We start from the raw sequence: 6,900 nt of genomic DNA, 5'->3' as shown, positions 1-6,900 counted from the left end.
GAGGGAATCCCAATTATGTTCACTTTCAGTTCCTTTTCCACTCAGCTGTTTCTTGTTTAGTGAATTTCAATCATGTCAGCATTGCCTTGCATTCAAGGCAGGGAGATGGACTGTGCAGCTTTAGTATTCAGAGAGGCAGCTCAGCAAAAATAATGTGGGGTCTTCTGCTTATAGCCCTGTATTACGGTCTTCCCTTCCACCTGCAGGTCAAAACAATATTCTATGCCCTCCTTCCCCCAGGCACAGTTCAGTATTAACTTCCAGCATAAGGCACACAATTTCAGCTTTGGAGTCTTTCTTTCATCTTTGATTCCTTCCATATTCTTTTTTTCCTCCCCCCGGATCACTTAAAGACAGAGACGCTTCTCCCAGATCATTCTGCCAGTTCTCTTCATGCACCCTGCCAGGGAGTTGTGTTTCAGTATGTTATTTTCTCAATTGTTGTGGTCACTTAGGCTTCAATGGACCTGTTGCTGCCCAGGATAAATCCAGAGTGTCTCACTGTGGCTGTCCCCCTGAGCCTGGGTAAGTGACTCATGATTCATCCTTAGTAACCAGCCCATGCAGAATAGGGAATGAAAGGAGGAAATGAGCCTGAGAGAGAAGCTGTTCCTGGGTTCTCATTCCATCCCAGTCATTTTGGGGTGATGGGGGGCGGGGGTGGCTTTTTTGTTTACTTTGTCTGAAAAGGGTCATGCTGAATTCACTGGGGGGAAAAAAGTGATTAAAGCAAATCTGTTCAGAACACATCTAGAGATGAATGTTGTGTGGAAGCAGCTATCGGAGTAGACAGAGGAAATGGTGAGAAAGCAGGCTCTGGTAGCCTTCCTGGCAGTCCCATCACAGTTAGCCCTAGAAAATTCTGTTTCTGAAGTGACTTGCAATCAGTGGTTGAAAAGACATCTCAACAACTTTCTACCTGTGAGAACAGTGTGTAATATTTTCTGCTCCACAACATTGTCCAAAAGACAAATCCTTACTGAATTCTAGCAGCATAAGGATTCTGGCTGTTGGTGGTCCCTACTGGACTGGTGGTATCTGTGGTTCCTGTAGTTACATGGGTAAAACTGTTGTTTCACAGTCCACCCTGAAGAAAATCCCGGGATGTCTGGGTGTCTGCTCCCTCCTCATTACAGTGAGGATGTGAATCCCAAATCTCTGCCAGATGTTACACTTATCTACAGACTACTTGGCATCCTGCCTGAGGGCTTTTTGAAACACCTCCTACCTGAGAGTGTCCTGGGGTCACTGTCCTTCACTGGCTGTAGGCATCTGTCAATTCTGTAATCTCACCTACTGCTAATCTCGTCAGCAGGTGCCCAAACTGGGCAGTGTAGATGTGAATTTGCAAGTGGCTTTTCTAAAATGGTGGTTTGGCATCTACCCCTCTCCGTAGGCTCCTCTCAGGGTTGGATCAACCTCGCGCAGTGGCCTCCATGCTGTGGGCCAGATGGGCTTGGCATGGTAATCCTGTAATAATAAATATGAGGGTTGCTTGTTTTGCCTTTGCAATTGCATGCTGTATGTGAGGGAGTGCAGTGAGCAAGGATCAAGTGTCCTTCATAGCCTTGTCAGCCTGAAGAGGGGGTTTGGGAGGCTGTGTGTGGAAGTGCTCCACAGGGCACGGTCATCCTCACTCTGTGTGTGAATGTCCTGGAAAACAGTAGAGGCAAAGTGCTTGAGTGGTGGGAAAGCTTTCATCTGCTGAAAAATCGCCCCAGGGATGTCTTGGTGTATTTACAAAACTACTACCAATTTTTGTGGACAGTTAAGAGATGTAATCCAAGTTGTGTCATTTATCTCCCCATCTCTGCTTTATTTTGTTTCTTTTTTGTGTTGGTACCTTTGTGCTAGAGCTTCAGACAGTACAGAGTAAAAGTGAGAAGCTTCCCAGCTGTATTTATGAACCTCTTTTACACGTTATTTATTCAGCAGCAGCTTGGCTAAAGATACTACACGTTTAGGATTGATTTCCTAAGACATATGAAAAATCAAAGTCAAAGATGTCCTTTTCCTCTTTTAAAATAACAATTTTGGATATTGGATGTTTTTCAGCTCTAATGCTATGTATAACACAGTGATAATTCTAGAAACTTTGCTATTCTTTAATATTAGAGCCATGGCTCACTGTATTTGATTGCAATAAAAACTCAAGCCTGTATTAAGTCATTGAAGATCTTAGTGCCATTCCTGAAGATAAGTAGATGTGGCTTTGGAAGGTAAAGCAAGTGTTGTATCTTGGCATTATGATGGTAAACCTTTTCACTTTAGAAGGATATCCAGAAGAGGGAAAAAGAATCTTTTTTTATTGGATTATTTTTTTCCAATTCATAGTAAACATGATTGCAGATGGCACTGATTGTTTTTCTTTTAGCAGCTTCTATAAAGAGATCAAATTCTGAATACCAGTCACAGAAGCTGAACTAAGATAGTTGACTATATTGATAGTATATCTGAGGCACAGCTCACCTATATCCTGCCTGCATTCATTGTGGCCAGATGTTAAGCCCCTCTCTCTATAACTCTATATATACACACACAGTGGCGGGCTTTGAGCCAGCAATTCCCATTCAGATCTCAGAGATGCAGTGGGTGGTTCTGTGAAAACACCACCTTACTGCTCACTAGCAGGGAAAAGGAAGTCAGTGTTACTAGGAAGGGAAAAGAGCACAAAACCAAGAATGCAGTCACGTATGTCTGTGGCTCATATGCTTCTCAGGTGTTTAGTTTGTGTTTATTTCAGATCTCGTCTCAAACAGGATAGCAGAACTAGAAAGGGTGCAAGTTATAGAACTAATCAGGCCAAAAAAAAAAAAAAAAAGGTTATCAGCTATGTGGAATGGCTTATGTGCAAGCACTAAATATGCAAGCACTAAATAGCTAGGCTGGGGCTATTCAGACTGGAAAAGAGACATCTGAAAAGGGCTGCAGTGTATGTCTGTAAAGCCTTGAACAGTGTCACAAATGTGAAGGTTGTCGGGTAACTGTGCTTGTGCACAAGAGGTGCCTGAGCTGCTGACTTCTGGGAGTTATGAGACTATGTTAGGGCATGTTGCCACATGTGTTTGCTAGTATACTGCCTGAGCATCAGAGATGAAAGGTGGTACTGGAGGATTTTGTCTGAGCTGGTGTGCCCGATACTGTGTGCTTATATTTTGCTTTATGACATGCTAGCCTGGGTAGAGCAGTTAATAGCCTAGCACTTTTGTAATGAATCTGTCTTCATGTCGGCAGCAGCTGCATCCCACTTAAGCTACCAACATACCCCTAATTGCAGTGTAGCTGCAAGTTGCGTTGCTGTGGCTTTACCTTGCTTTTATGGGGCTCAGCCACTAGATGCCTCTGTCCCACAAGCAAGAAGCTGGAGGAAACCTGCTCAGCCGGGAGCACGGGGAAAGCCGCTACACCCTGCTCAGTGCGGATGTGTGGCTGTTCTCTGTTGTGAGTAATGAGCAGAGATCAGTGGCTCTGTGCAGCAGGCCAAACTCTTTGGAGAAACGCACGTAGCAATCCTCTGTGATGTTTTGCCATTTTCTCCTCTTCGTGGACCGTAAGATATTGATCTGCAATGCAATGGGAATCTGTCCTTTCTTAGCAAATGAAAGAGGGGCTGGAGAGCAGACCTGATTGAGAACGAGATCAGTAAGGGCTATGTGTGGGCAGGAGCAAGAGAAAAAACCAGACAGGGAACTGCTGAGAGCTGAAGTGCTCTGTTTCAGTAATGAGGTCATCTGGAAGACAGTAGGGTTTGTTGAGACTTTGATACACTTTGATTCCTGGACAGGACTGACATCAAGTCAGATTTCTTTTGCTTTGCTATAATGACTAAAGCAGCTCTGCATAGGGCACTTGCATCCTTAATGCTGTCTTTAAAGTTCAGCGTGAGGGTTGGACATGATTGCCAATGAAAACATGATGTGGGTACGGCTGATTGCTCACCCTGACTGTATTTGACATCTGTCTGCCCTGTGTTCACCTTTGCACATCTACAGGATGAGCAGCACACAAGCATGACTGTTGACTTTTTTGCTTAACTATGTGAACAAGTTGGAGTGGAAGTGATGAGTATATTTGTGATGCTGAGTGATAAAATTAGGCTTTACAGGTGATCTAAGGACTCTGAGGGGCACTGGAAGGACCCTGTTGTTTTGTTTGGTACCCTAGGAAGGTACCTTTTACCCCTTCCTTATAATGGGATCTACTCTTGCTCAGTGTGCAAAAGTTGTTTTTTGAGAAACTGTTGCATATCATGTTTTTAAAGGACCTTCAATGTCAAGTGTCTATACCATCAGTAATTGGGACACCCAGGCAGCATTGCAAGGTCTGTTTTGATCCAGCAGTGCTTTGGCACCTGTGCCAGTATCCTCATATTCACTCTCCACATCCACCTTTACGGTAATAGATTTGTCTAGATTTGGCCTGGTCAGTAAATATGTGCTGTCAGGTCCCAGGTTTGTTGTTCTGGGAGGTTTCAGGTATTTGCTGTTTCTCAGAGCATCCTTGACTCTCTGCAGCTCTCTGAAGATCACTCCTCCTGGATTCCCCATCAAGATCACTCACCTGTCCCCTGCCCCTGCGAGGCTTGTTGCTTACTGTTCTGTTTCTGTGACTCTTCTCACCACTGGAGAAGGGGGGTGGTGGCTGGCACTGAGGAGGAACTTCAGAACTTCTTGTCTCCTTCAGGGAAGAGCTCATGAATCATGAATACTGGGATCAGCATTTTCAAACTCTAAATCCAAAAGGGAAGGCAGCTGGTGAGGAAGGAGAGATTCCCATTCCGATGCAAAGCAAGACAGAGCAAGCTCCTACTGCTTGGAGCCTGGCTGTAGTAAAACCTGTGGCTCAATTTATGCCCAAGTGTCTCCTCACAACTGGTATCCTAGAAGTCTTTCTGTAGTTTACAGATCCTCTTACCGCCAGTCTTCTCTCCTGCAGGTAGAGTCAGTGAGTCACACACCTACAAGAGACAGGTATTCATTAGCATCACCTAACGCAGTCCCTGTGCTAGTTATAGCTGTAATTAATAGTCAGTACACAGAAGTCCTGAGACAGCTTCTAAATAAACTACTTTAAATCCTGCTCCCTGTAAATGTGTAATGCTACCTAATCAACGTAATTTCCTGTAGATTTCTGTCTCCTGTTGAGTACTGCAGGGACTAATAAGCTGTGAACTTCTGCTGAATTGTCTCATGGTTCAGATGCTTAGAATGGCTCTCTGCAAAGACTTCCAGTGTCTGGTATGCCCTGAATGCAGCTGGGTGCTTCTTGGACTGAAGCTGGGCTTGGAGTTACCTTGAACGTAGGGGATGGAAGTCAGATTGTCCTTTCTGACACGTTTAATTGTGTTGACAGTTTTATGACTGAAGAGAGACCGAAACTTTAATCAGTCATTAACATAAGCATGCTAGAAGAGGTGGTAAAGAATCTTTGTAGCTGGTGGGTATCTCAACAGGCAGGTGTGGTGAAGCTCCTCTTCCTCAGCTGTGGTGCTGGCTTTGTTGCTGCTGTGTGCGCCCCTGAGGCTTATGCATAGTACAAAAAGAAAATGGATCAGCAAGGCTTTTCCCAGGTGACCCTCATACAGCTCTGCTGAGACTAGACCTTGCTGTCCCCTGGGAAAGAGCTGCCTCTGACTAAAACACTGCAGAAATGCAGGCTTGGATGTGCAGCTGACCTCGGAGAATGCTATTTTGTACCTCGGATGTGTCCATAACTCTGCATGCTTTCTTTGTGGATTTTTTGTGTTTTGGTTGTGTCCCCCCTCCCCCTAAAAAAAGCAAGCTGCTGTACTGAGGCTTTTGGAGGGAGAGCTTATCCCGCTTGGCACAGGGCCAGCACAGCTGCCTGTCACTCAGCCACAAGCCATGCTAGCAGCGCCAGGAGACAGCCCCACGCTTTCTTCTCCAGAGAGTGACATCTCTTGATGGGTCACTGCCTGGAACACAGGAACAGAGCTCGCTGTGTGCTGGAGAGTTTCTTGCTCGCCTTGTCTTTTATATGTTTTGCCATGTTTTTGTTTTCAGAAGGGCTTTTTGAAGCTTAGCTGTAAAGGATTGAAAATATTTTGCCAACTCATAATGTTACTCAAAGCAAAGGGGCAGTTTCCTTACTATATTATCAACCTTGTGGCTTCCCACCTTGCAAGAACGACGTTTCATCTCAGTGAGCTCTCTTGTGACTTCTTTTTATGATGTGGATAAAAGGAAAAGAAATGAATTGATCAGAGCATAGGTGTACGTGTTATACTGGAGATACTCCTCATCTAGGATTCTGTTCTGTAATGAACTCATTTCTAATTTCTCATTTTCTAATTTTCCCTTTCAAGGAGTCTTCAAAATGGTGTACAATGCTAATAAGAAGAAACCTGTTGCACAAGGAGAGCACCTTCCTATAGAAGGCCCTTGAATTTAGGGGGGTGCAGATGTTTGGTACTTAAAATGTTTGCCACTCTGCAGATTATGATGTGGTCAGTTGAGTAGATGAGTTGATGTTGTTTCCAGTTTGAATGACTGAAGATACATTGATGCAGCCCTTGCAGGCAGGCCTATCCAAGAGGCAGGAGAAAAAACAAGTGTGAAACCAGAAGTTTCTTCATTTAGTCAGCAGCAGTGCTGTGCTCAAGCCATAAAGTTCATGAGTTTCTATTTTGGGCTTGTCTTGTGCTGAAGGGGTTATGAAAGCAGGCAAAGTAACCACAGGTTTGTCTGTGAAGGACTGTGTAGACTTACGCTAAATGACACAGATGTGGCTTTAGTGCTTGTATATACTTCAGCCTTGGAGCAATATCATGGAAGCGTCCCATATGTATTATTTTAGGCATGTGAAGGCTGGGAAAAGGGCATGCATAACACCACAGCATTTCCAGTGTGGTGACTTTGAAAGCTGATTTCTGTCAAAACA

Source organism: Falco biarmicus, chromosome 8, assembly GCF_023638135.1.
Source record: "Falco biarmicus isolate bFalBia1 chromosome 8, bFalBia1.pri, whole genome shotgun sequence".
NCBI classification, from domain to species: Eukaryota; Metazoa; Chordata; class Aves; order Falconiformes; family Falconidae; genus Falco; species Falco biarmicus.
This window is presented reverse-complemented; position numbering follows the sequence as displayed.